General features: G+C 39.0%; 1 protein-coding gene across 1 annotated transcript in view; it reads left to right on the top strand.

Annotated features, from left to right (window-relative positions):
• tspan4a (tetraspanin 4a) overlaps positions 1-13,010 on the top strand; it is a 158,482-nt gene continuing 145,472 nt past the window's right edge. The window contains exon 1 of the mRNA XM_030718934.1: positions 1-62. The gene's annotated coding sequence lies outside the window, so the exon portion shown is untranslated. The remainder of the gene's footprint in view (positions 63-13,010) is intronic.

Genomic DNA, 13,010 nt, shown 5'->3' with positions numbered 1-13,010 from the left:
CATAGACTGAGTGAAGAAGAGAGGCAGACGGGAGAGAGTGCAGCGTGTGAGAGAAGTGAGTGGTAAGTCATTTTCAGATTTCTTGCTACAACTGTCAGGCTTTGATTTCTAACTTCTCCTCTTTTCAGCTGCTTATTTTCTGTCTATTTTCTAGCCCCAACAGAGACGTCAGTGACCTTGTTTTAGAGATTTAACGTTGATAAATAGGAAGCTTTCTCGGGCTGAGATTGTCTAATTAGAAGGGATAACCGCATCCTGATGCCGTTTATCTTGTGTGAATTGGTTAATGAACGTTGCACTCCGTTTACTTAAGGGTGGGATTACATTAATCATACTTGAGCTCACTCATCACTAGGAAAAAAAAAAAAAACCCTCGTTATAAGGCTGGTCGGTGTGTTTTATTGCTTGTGAGTTGCTGTCCATTCTAGCCCCCTCGCTCTGTTATGATTGTGGAAATCTGGTGATGTGTGAGGATGAAGCTTTCTGATTGGCTGAGGAAAGTTTCCCTGAGCCTCCATGAAACGGACAGAAATAAACTTGTGGAGAAGAACAACATTTCAGAATACCAGCCATTCCTGAAGCTACTCCCTCCCATCAGTTTTTCTTTTCGTTCTTTTTTTTTTTTTCTCTCAGGAGGGGTTACAGGAACTTAAGGCCTCACTAACTTCTCAAAGCTGTGGCTGGCTGGCTGGCAAAGTGCAGAGGAATTCCCTGCCATACAATGCTCCCTTATGTTAGGTTAGCAGAAGTCTCAAAGCTGCCCCATTTTACATGTGGCACATTAAATATTAATATCAGCCGAAGCTAGAAATCCTGTATTAATCTATACGTCTGGAAATCTATTCTAAAACAGGAGATAACCTTGGATTTCTGGGTCCATCTTGTTGTTTTGTGTAGTCACGCATCAGTTAAAAAAACCAAAGGAAAACCTCCACAAGTCACAGATGCAAATAAATATTATTAAGTATGAAAAGCAATATTAGGTGCGCAGGGAGAAAGCACAGTTGACCACAATCCAATACAGCTACGAGGCTTTTAAATAGGAAACAACATGCATATTTTTCTCTGCTAGAAAAACTCCCACCCTTTATAGAGCGGCTGGGCTAAACAAACATGAATATAAAGCTCATTTTCTTCCTTTTGGAGTTGCTAGTTTTGTGTTACACAGACCTTTTAACTACTGCCCACGTCTTTTTTTTTTTAAATCAGCTTAAACACTGTAATATACACCCCTGCAGTTGCCAGTTATTACAGTAGGTACACATCTGTAAAAGCCTTGCAACCTTCTTGAAGGTTATAATATTCAGACTATTTTGAGAGAGGTGTTCATGCATACTGTGTGCTCACTTGGAGGCTACATACAGTTTGCTGCGCTGCCCATCTGTATAACACGACATTGACCGCTTTTTCATTGATTTCTCCTAACTGATATAAATGCCGTGGATGAAATGTTAGAAACACAAAATATTAATGAGCGGCACAAACTGACCTAAATCATGACCACATCCTGGAGAAGCTAATGTGAACTCTGCACTCACTGGCCACTTCATTAGATATACCTTGCAAGTACCAGGTTGACACTCTGCCATTCAACCACATCCAAAAGGTGCTCTACTTTGTTGAGATCTGTTGACTGTGGAGGCCATTTAAACAATGCTCAGTTGGTATTAAGGGGCCCAAAGTGTGCCAAGGAAATATCCCTCCTACCATTACACCATTACACCACCAGCAGCAGCCTGAGCAGCTGCTACAAGGCAGGATGGATCCATGCCGTCATGTTGTTTAGCTCAAATTCTGACCCTGCCATCTGAATGCTGCAGATATTGAGACTTATAAGAACAGGCAATGTTTTTCCAATCTTCTGTTGTCCAACTCACCGAGCCTGTTTCCTGTTCTTGGCTGACAGGAGTGGCACCCAGTGTGGTCTTCTGCTGCTGTCGGCCATCTGCTTCAAGGTTTAATGTGCTGCATGTGTCAGCTCAAAGCAGTCTGGCCGTTCTCCTCTGACCTCTGGCATCAACAAGGCATTTTCACTGGATGTTTTCTGTTTTTTCTAGCCATTCTCTATAAACCGCAGAGATGGTTGTGTGGGAAAATCCAAAGCAGTTTCTGAAACACTCCGACCAGCCCATCTGACTAGTAATCATGCCACATTCAAAACCACTTACATCACCTTTCTTCCCCATTCTGATACTTGGATTTAACTTCCGTAGCTCGTCTTGACTGTGTCTACATGCCTAAATGCACTCAGTTGCTGCCATGTGATTGGCTGATTAGATATTTGCATTAACGAGCAGTTGGACAGGTGTACCTAACAAAGTGGCCAGTGAGTGCACGTTTTTCAGCGTTGTTGAACATAATGCATATAATGCGAATCTCATTAGGCTGATTGCCACAGTGAGATAAGGACTGTCGATTGAATCTGAATCAATCAACAGATTAATTAGTGATGGGACAAAATGTAAGCTCCAGGATTGTAAATGTGGTAAGAGCAAAAAAAAAAAAATAGATTGAGCAGACAACTTTAGAATAAATATACACATATTAAACAAGTAAAGTGTCAATGAATTGCATCGGCCATTACAGAGTGGTCTGTAAAACTACTGGCACATTTTTGGCACATTTTCCCCTTTAGAAAAACAAACTCATGCTTACATTCTGTATGCAATCTAATGACTGCAGCCCATGGAAGCTCGTGCTTTTTCCATCTCACTGTGACACTCAGACTACCTTAACATATTCTAGTATGTGCACACAGTTAAAAGAAGGAGGCAGCTTATTTTCCCCCAGTGTGTCCTTACACATTTCATCAGCTCCAGCATAGCTGAACTGATGAACTGACGGATCTGGACAGTTGGCAGCTGCCACCCCACTGTTTACATTTATCCTGCAAAAAGTGTCCAAGACCAAAGCTGCTCTCTCTATTTAGAGTTTTCATACTGACACTTCTCTCTGTCTGCATTTCCCCCACTGCTTCACAGCGCACATGGCATCCAGCTCCAAGTGAAGCAGTGAAAATATGTTTGGGAGAGGAGGTGCTGAGAATTTTCTTTAATAGTCACAGTTGGTGTTGTTTGTCCAACTATAGCTGTGTGATCGACTTGTAGGTGTAGGTGTGGCTGCTCCCTGGATAATTGCCCTGAACACTGGCTGTAGTGAAGGTGAATATAACAAGGCTGCATTGTACTGCTGCCTGCAGCTCTGTGAGTGTGCATGTGTGCTCTAAATTCACTCGCCCAATTTTCCTCTCACTTTTATGTTCCTTCAGTACATCTTTTGCCAGATTTCAGCTGGTCCTCTCACCCTTTGCTCCCATAGTATATTTCATTCCTGCAGTTTTCTGCTGCGTGTTCTTGTACCACATTTTCCTTCAGTTCTGCAAGAAGAAAAAAGAGCTGAGAAGCACAGATCTGAATTCTCAATATTATGATGAATACAGGTAACATGCAAGGTGTTTCTTGAGTTTCTAATTCTAATCTTTACTCCTGCCAAGAAATGAGCGATTGCTTGATATCAGGAATATAGCAGAAATATAGAATATCTTGGGCAAATCAAAGTAGAAGCGGAGCAAAAACACAGTTAAAACGAGAAGAAAAAAAACACTCCCAAGTTACAATTCAGAATATAAAATGTATTTTCATATTTGAGCATTTTTGCTGCAGCATATACATCAATTCTCTACTTTTATAAGTATTTAAGTCATGTACATGTCCAAAGTAGATTTTGGCCACTCAGAATGCATTTCAGTTAAATACTGATCATAACAACTGCAGCCAGGAAGACGACTGAGGTGATGAGTCCTAAATGCAGATTTTTTGTTTTGAACCATGACCAGACACACTCTTTAAAAATTATTTTACTGAAAATATATATATTAAAAAAATGCATGCATGGATGCAAAGCAGGTGCAAAGTTGATGGTGGAACAAAAGGTCCTTTACTTAAATCACATCGCTAGATGTTGGGAGATTGTAAATCCTTTTTCCATTTGAAGTATTTAGTAATGGATTAATAGTTCATTTAGGATTATTTATTTTTAAAGCCTCTTTTTTAAAAAATTTTTCATGAAATCATCAAACAATGAATCCCTTTATTAATGTCTAAATAAATAAAAGAACTTAAAAGGTAATTTGTAAATGAATTTACTAACACATATTTTATTGCACAGTTCATTATTAAATCGCAAAATGCTTTATTTCAATGTGCGCAACTCTCCTGGTCCTCCATACTGTATATATGGAGCCTTTGCATATTACATAAAATGCGATTAGCTGGAACAGCAATGTCCATCTCGGCCACTGGATTCAAGGTGGTGGGGCAATATGGTAGCTTCCTTAAACCAGCACCCACTCTTATGTATTTATGAGTACAACCAGGAGCGGAGCTTCTGGGGGGGCTGGGAGGGCGGCACGCCCCCGGCCCAGGCCTAGAGGGGACCCGGATGGGAGAGAGAATAAGATTTCAGGTAGCCAGGCCTCTATCACTTCCGAGGAGAGCTGGAGAAGGTGGGCCCTCTCCTGAGTATATTCAGATGAGCACAGTATATGGCCAAAGGCACAGCCTACCTTACATCACCCATCATTTATGTTTTACATGGGGGTTATAAAGGTTGCCACAGTCAGGACTGAGTCATGGTTGCTAAAAACTTTACAAGACCGACTGACTTTAGTGATGTAGTAGGTGCAAAATGCTGAATAAAATGTTGTGCTGCATGACTGGCTTTATTTTCACTCTTACATTTAACTTTATGACGCAAATTTTCAAGTGGATCGCCGATATTTTCTCCAAGTGTATTTTGGGTAAAACTCGTCACCAACCGTCCACCACCGTCATCATCAGTCACTTAAAACAGATTATAAACTAAGTGGAGCATTTTTACGGACTAAGCTAACATGAGTGGCACTTCATAACATACACATGCCAACTGTTGTGGGCATGTGTATGTTGTAAAATGATGTTATGATGAGCTTTATTAGTTGGGTATAAAGGGCCCGGTCATTTGCCCTGCCCCCGGCCTGGCTCTGATTTGTTCTGCTATTGAGTACAACATTGTTTTTTCTATTAAATAAACTCAAAAAAAACAACTGACTGCACCTTTTCTTAAGATATATGTTTTGGCCTTTATGAGATAGTGTACAGTAGAGAGAGAGATAGGGGAAGACACTCAGCAAAGGGCCACGGGTCAGACAAGCCCCCCTGCCGCCTGCACCACAGCAGTGTGGTGTACATGTTCGCCTGCTTGCCCACTGAGCACCCCGACACCTCTGACTTTCCCTTTAAATATTAATGCCATGTGGACAACTGAAAGGCATCTACTATTAATAGAAAAATGTACTTAAATATCAAAGGTGGAAGTAATATTGTGACAAAGAAGCCCTTTGTGTGTTAGAGCGCAATACATACCATAAGTGTGTGCTACTATAGCCTCCTTAGTTACTGTGCATCATCAGTATAGGTAAAGTAGGTCACAAACCCTAAAAAGATACTTATGGATTTATAAGAGCACCAGAATACAGTCAGAGCTCCAGCTCATCACTTCCTGCAAATGTTTTACATATAAAGTTGGGTAGCAATTATACCCTGAAGCCTGCAGATCTCAAAGCTCTTCCAGTCTCATTTCCTTCATCTAAGAAACATCACACAAATCAAACCTTTGCTGACCCCCAACTGCACGGAACTTTTAATACACACTTTAATTTTGACACATCTCAATTATTTTAACTCACTTTTCATGTGTACTTCTTAGTCTCTGTAGCCCATCTTCAGTTAGTCCAGAAAACAGCAGCTAGGCTGCGTACGAAAACTGGCTGTCATACCTGTTCTTTGTTCCCTTCTCTGGCTTCCAGTGAAATTTAGAGTTTATTTAAAAATGTTATTAATAAAATATAAAGCCCTACGTGCTGTCGGCCTCTCTGGCCATCTGATCAGGTTCTTTTAACTGTTCCATGCTGTTATTTTAAATCCAGGGGACACTGTGCTTTTGAGGTTGTAACTTTGGAACAGCCTTCCTCAGCCTGGTCGACTGAATCAGTGTTTTGTTTCAAACTGCTGCTCAAAACAAATTTTAACAGGTTACCTTTTCCTAAATCTTTTTGCTCATGATTTTTTGTGTATGGAAGTGTGTATGTAGGAATTAATGTGAGACCGTATGCTTGACTGTGTGTCTGCAAGTTGGCACATGCACGCTTATCTTTAATGTGTGGTTTTATCCAACCTGTGAATTACTTGAAAAAAGTGTAAAGAGTTGCAGTTTAAACAGACCATCAGATTGTTAGGGTGTGCCTTCTTATATGATGTGAGGACAGTGAGCCACATTATACTGTATGTGTTTGACGCAGCACTGTAGCTCATAGTCTTTGCTTGATTTATGTTGCATTTATATTTATTTAAGTGCGATGTGCAAAATCGAAAACAACATCTATTGTACCTAATGCCTACGGTCCTGGCATGGTGTTGAATTTGTAACCCATCAGTTCTAAACCTACGGGGCAGTGTTAAAAGTGTGTGGAACAACAGCTAATGTGGGCTACTCATGTTCACGTTTGTGGTGTTGTTGGTCCTTTAGCTTTCTGTGGAGAAGACAGAAGCCATAATATAGACCTACAAACCAGGAGTCATCCCAGAGTAAAAGTGAATGTTAAAAGCACTCAAACTTCTACTAGTTAAAACTGCTGCTGCTACTTTTGTCCTTTTTGTGTGCTTTTATCTGTAATATCTTTTGTGTTATTGTTGTGCTATAGGATTGTTGGCTTTTTGGAGGACTATATGTCTTGGAGATGATTGAAATCTTCCTCTTATGTAGATATAGTGCCATGCAAAGGCACATGCATGCAGGACCATAAGAATACGAATAAAATATCAATATGGAAACTATAAAGATAGTTAGCAGCTATTATGGTTAGCATAGCGTGAAACCCAAAGGAAACAATATCCACCAGCACCTTTAAGGCACTGTAATTTACATTATCTGTACAACAACAGAAGCATCAAAAGTTGCATTATGTGGGTGATGTGTGGGACTATTCTTGTATGGATGGAATTTGTTTAGATTTGCTGTCAACGATAAGACAAGGAGATCGAGGCAGAGTGTGTTTGACAGCCATTGTCACAATGACAATAATTTTCAGTTAACAGCTCGCACTCGACGTCCCACTTGGTAGTTGTTTTATTTTTTCCCTGCCCGTCCTCTCCGGCTGTGAGGCACCAGCGTGGCCTCTTACATTCTGAAGGGTCTATTTTGTCTGTTCCTCCTTATTGAGAGCTCCGCTGAGATGTTAGCGCTGAGTGAAAACCACAAACCATAACCACACTTTTGCAGTGCTGCTAACTCCTGGTCTCACGCCCAGTTTAACACAGAAAAAAATACAAGGCTGTTTTCTTTCCCCCCACACTGCTTTTTCTTGATGTTATCTCCTCTCCTCACACCCTTCATCTCCCTCTGTCCACCATAATTTACTCCACTTACCCGACATACCCAGCCATACATTATATTTATTTTTCTGTTTAAATGCCTTAATTTTCCTCGTATGTGGATGAAAATAGCAACAAGAATTTACATTCTGTATAAAGCTGAATCTTTTTAGCATTCTCGGTGGTGCGATTGTAGACTCATCTTTACATAGCGTGTAATTTTGAATTCTTCAATGTGCAGACATCCCTCATATTCCCATGTCCTTATTCTAAGATTCTCACAAAGCTTTCTCTCCACAAGCTCTGTTTCCTAATATGAAATGGGGAGCGGTCTCAGTAAGAGCATGACTTTCATTTACATTAATTTCTGGCAGCCACTCGTGGCCGGTCTTTGCTGATCTTAATACATTTACTCTAACTTTGTTGAAGCTGGCTCCCCAGACGTGGATCATTCTATAGCTTCAGAGTGAAAATCAATTTTCATGACTTTAAAATAGAGATTATCTGTCTTTAAAAGTAGAAGTAAAATGCCTTCAGAAAGTTTTCAAACCCCATGACATCCTACAGCGTGCCACTCTGAATACAAAGGAAGTGGGATTTGTTGTTGACAATCGGCACTGAGGAGTATAATGAAAAATTGAACAAAGCTTTAATTTTGTGTGCCTCCTATTTTTTTTAAACACTTAACACAAATTGTGGTTTCAATTATAACTTCATCTCTTTTTGGATGTCCTTGTTTGCTTGTCACATCTAGATTTTTTATATATTTTTTTTTTTACCTGTTCAAAATTTGACATTTCTTTTAAGCTCAATAGGGAGCCTGTGTGAACAGCTGTCTTCAAGGCACTGCAGAGACTTTGATAGGTATTCATCCAAGTGTGTGTGTGTGTGTGTGTGTGTGTGTGTGTGTGTTCTAATGCATTTTTTTTTTTGTCAACCACTCAAGCACTTAGATGCTCTCATGTTGAAGCTACTCTGTTTTGCGTTATGACTCGTTCCCATGCACTTTTCAAGAGCAGAGCCTATTACAGTTTTATCAGTTACCAGCATAAAAGTTTGCTGTCATCAGACACACTGCGTCTCCTCTTGATCTGATGAAGGAACGTAAAAAAATAAAAAGCTGCTTGTAAGAAACATTTTAAAAAATGCTTTTTATTATTAACCATTTTAAAATGGTCTTATGATATGTGAAACCATTTCTTGTAAGTACTCTATGAATATACTATATTGGTGATTTAATATTCATTTTGCACAGGCACCACAGATAAGCAAAAACAACATCATTACTTTTTGATTGCTCTGCAGTGGTTCCAGCCGTAGAGTGGCCACTTTTGATTTGCTGTCCGTCCAGCAGGCCGTCTCATTCTTGTACTTGCCGTGGTTTCAGATGCCTGGAGGAAATTTCATTACATCTGGTGTGCTTGTCTACTTTGACACTCTGCGACCTCAAAAAAAATGGGTTTTTGGGCATAATTCAAGAATTCATATGACCAAATTTCACACATATCTCTAACAGACTAAAATGATGAAATAATGACATTTTATAGGAACAGGGTCGAACATCACTGTGATATAGTCATTTTCTGCTAAAAACCTCCTCTGGGGGATTATTTACTGTCATAACCAAAGAACAGAAAGGGGAGACTTTGACCATTTTGGCTGATGCCGTATTGTGAACCCAAGAAACTTACTTGGAACTCAGGTGATTGTTTTAAACGTTATGGTGCTGGGATTTTAGAATTTATAGCCTCTTTGCAGCAACAAACACATCTGAAGCACTGTCTGGTTTTGGATACAAAATATTCCTTTAAAGTCTACAGCACATATATTATGTGATTCTAGATGGACATAGATGTAAACTGCAACTTGTTGGTTGCTGAGGGCATGTAACCATCCATCCATTTTCTCAACCACGTGTCCAAGTTAGGGTTGCAGGGAACATATAGCCACATGGGGCAAATTGTAGTTTTTTTTTTAAACATGACTTTGTGTAATATAATGGTACACAGACTACAAAGAATTATCATTAAACTCTGCATCTCCCAATTTTTAAATTGTTGTACTGCCCCCAGACAGATTTACCCTTTTGGTTCACTCTCTTTTCTCTCATTGGCTTTGTTTCCAGGCAACTGTTTTCCATTAAAAAAAAAGCTCTAAAATTAATAGAATGTAAATAGAGATGATATCATAACAACAGCACCCCAGAAAGATGCCAAAACATGTTGGAAAATTGGGATTATATCTTCTATTGGCAACACTGTCTACTGCCATACAGTAGTGACTGGGAACATCTTTTATCCTTTATGGCACAAACCAGTAAGCGGGCATAGTTAGCAACTAGTTAGTAACTCTAGTGGAGTGTTGCATTAGAAGTTAAAGTTTCCTCAATAGAGCAAAAGTGCAGTAAAAAATATTTAGCTTCATGAATGAATGCATGCCTTTATTGTCAGAACATAGTACGAACAAAACAAAATTGGATGATTGTTGTTGATGTTGCAAAAGCGAAACAAGGAAAAAGAAACAGAATAGACATTACTGTAGCAACAGCAAAAGATTGAAAATAACATAATATTATAAAATATATGCAATAATATACACAAAAAACAGAATAGTCAACTGAAGAACAAAACAAGCTGATATGAGGTGTTTGAGCTGATATGGTGTACATGTTTTTTGCCAAACTTGGCGCTGAACATTAAGGGCAAAGATCTCCACTTCGGTGTCCTGTGTCCAAAAGACACTGTTCACTGTGTTTGGTTGAGATGCAAATTTGCAAACCCAAGCCATGCTTCCATGTTCTTTTTAGAGAGAAAAGGCTTCTCCTGGGAACTCTTCCAAATAAGCCATGCTTATTGAGTTTTTTTCTAACTGTACTACTTAGGGCCTGAGCGTTGCTTTTCTTTTTAACAGTCATCCCTTTAGTGGAAACACTTTGGAAAGCTGTGCCTTTTCTGACTTCTTTCTTGGACACTATTATTTAAGTGTCTTCAGTCGGACTTTCTCCTGTTAGTGTTTATGGGATCAATGGGTCTTATTTACACACAATCCAAAAACCATTTCATGTACAAATCAGTGATTCATCAATATTTTTGTACCTTAACTTTTTCATACTCTATGAATCAATTTAAAAGTGCCTCAGACCATAAGAAGAAATGTGTGAAGAAATTATGAAGGTCTGACTGTCTTAGTCCTGTGAAACCTACTTTTTCACAAGACTGTAGTTATCACAAAAACAGGTCATAAAAGGGAATAATATATCAGTGTTCATGTAAGTAATAGTTCAGGAAATTATTGAAGCTTTTTTTTCTTTTTGTTTGGGTCTGTTTTTTTTTTAAATTTATGGTGCTACATAGATATATTCATTCACACATTCATTTGAGCTTTAATTTATGTTGTGGAGCAGACTACTCTTTTGCAGCAATCATGCTCCGATCATGTGCCCCTTATTTCAGTGAAATATGTCAAATAAACAGTTTGTTGTCCATTTCTAAAGATTTTTTTATCATCAAAGCAACTCTGTTTGTCTGCTAGTGTTCCTGATCTGTCCTCTGCTCCATTTTTCTTGGTCGCTCAGTTTGTTTTGATGGTCAGCGCTGAGAAGAAACTGTGTAGTTGAAGTTTTCTGTTTCCTAACGAAGCCACCTGCTGTGCACTTTCAAACTTTAGCTTTTAATGTTCAGTTTCACTGTCATCTCTGAGACCGTTTACAGTATGCTGTCCAGTCATTTGCAAGGCATGCAAGTCGACAAGTTAATTGAAGTCCCAGAAAAGACATTTAAGAAAACTTAGATGGATGTACCCATATTTTTGAGTTTTAACCATGAACAACTCAAAAGAAAAAATGAACTATTCTCCGACATTAATTATGGGTTGTGTGTTTTGAACAGAAACATAAAATATTCTAGTTTGAGCTATATACACCAAGTTTGCAGTGAAGAAAACTGTCTCCAGAGCTGCTTTATACTACCCTGATTAGAAAGAAAGCCCTGATTGTGTGTAATGTGTATCTTTATATCATAACTGAACAGAATAGGCTTGCAATCAAGATGGAATTGAGAGCACAATTATAGACTCTGCACTCAAAAAATATTTTTTTGCAAGTAAAATAAATTTGTGATTAAAAGGTGAATCCAAAAGTTTGAATATAGTGGACAGAACCTACACTGAAAGAGACACGTCTTTATTGTTGATCAGCTTGGTAACATCTACAGTTAGCTAATGACAGAAGGAGACTATGGAGAAGACAGGAAATCAATACGCAGGTATGTTTAACATCTATCATAGTAACAGCAAGAACATAATGCTGGAACTGGTGTTCATATCACTTCTTATTATTTGATCATGAGATACCACATTGCAGCTGCCACTCAACAAGCTTTTAATAGTGAAAATATGGCTACTCAAAAAAAAAAAAGACAAATGAAAGAGATGGGGGCCCCAGCTAACGTGAACAAAAAAAGGAAGGAGACAGAGATCTCAGATATTGTTCCTGGAATCTGCTGGAGCCACGAGGAACGACATCCAAGATCTCTGTCCTGAAGAGTGCAGTCCTAGGAACAGCTAAGATACGGTCCCTCAAGCTTGGAGGACACACACACACACACACACACACACACACACACACACACACACACACACACACACACACACACACACACACATAAACTGTCACTCCAGTCTTGACTGGCTGAAAAAGATTTTGCTCAACAGCGATGAAAACCTTTTGATCTTCAAAGAACACTTTTGAAATTATATTTGAATTAGAAACTTATACTCGCACTAAAATGGCTTTTGAGTGGAGTGTGTATGTCCTGGGACTTTTGCCCAGTGTTTTGAGTTTGTGGATTTTTCCTTTGTGTTTAAGTTTTTGAGTGTTTAGGTTCTCAGTGTGTTGTGGGGTTTTCCTCAGTGTGCTTGCCTCCCTGTCTAGTCTGTGTTTCTAGTTCCTTGTTTTCACACTTCCTGTTTTATTTTGATAGTCTCATTGGTCCTTGTGCTGTGTGTCTTGTTTTGCTTCCTTTGCTTCCCTCCCAGTTGTTTCCCATTGTATCATTACCTGGCGTGCATTTATTGTCTGTGTTCATGTCAGTTCTTTGTCATGCTGTTGTTGTCAGTAGCTCCTCTGATGGTGGTGTGTTTGCCTATTTCTGTTTTAGTTTCTGGATTACCTGTTCAGGTTCTGTTCTGTGGAGGTGCTGTCTGTAGGCTGAGTTTAAAGCAATAAAGACCTCTTAAATTACACCAGTCTGCCGAATACTGCGTTTGGGTTCAGACTATGACAGTATATTGTTCTGCTCTCCATTTCATTTTTAGTTTACAAACCCAAACTCCACAGAAAAACCTGGGATGATAGAGTGGGGCATTTTATTTTCTTTAAATCATAACTGCTGAAATGGTATCTGTTTTTCTCTTATACAGTAAAGATTTTTGTATGTTTCTTGTGTCCTTTTTAAAAAAAAGAAGTGTCATACTGAGAATGCTGAGAATATCTTGTTTTCATGCTGTTTTTGGATGATTTGAGTAATTATATCCCCAATCAGCTCACAGTGGATAATGTCACACATCATTAGCCTCATTCAGCAATAATTTTCCCTGCAATGC

The sequence above is a fragment of the Archocentrus centrarchus genome, chromosome 3, assembly GCF_007364275.1.
Source record: "Archocentrus centrarchus isolate MPI-CPG fArcCen1 chromosome 3, fArcCen1, whole genome shotgun sequence".
In the NCBI taxonomy this organism is placed as follows: Eukaryota; Metazoa; Chordata; class Actinopteri; order Cichliformes; family Cichlidae; genus Archocentrus; species Archocentrus centrarchus.
This window is presented reverse-complemented; position numbering and strand designations above follow the sequence as displayed.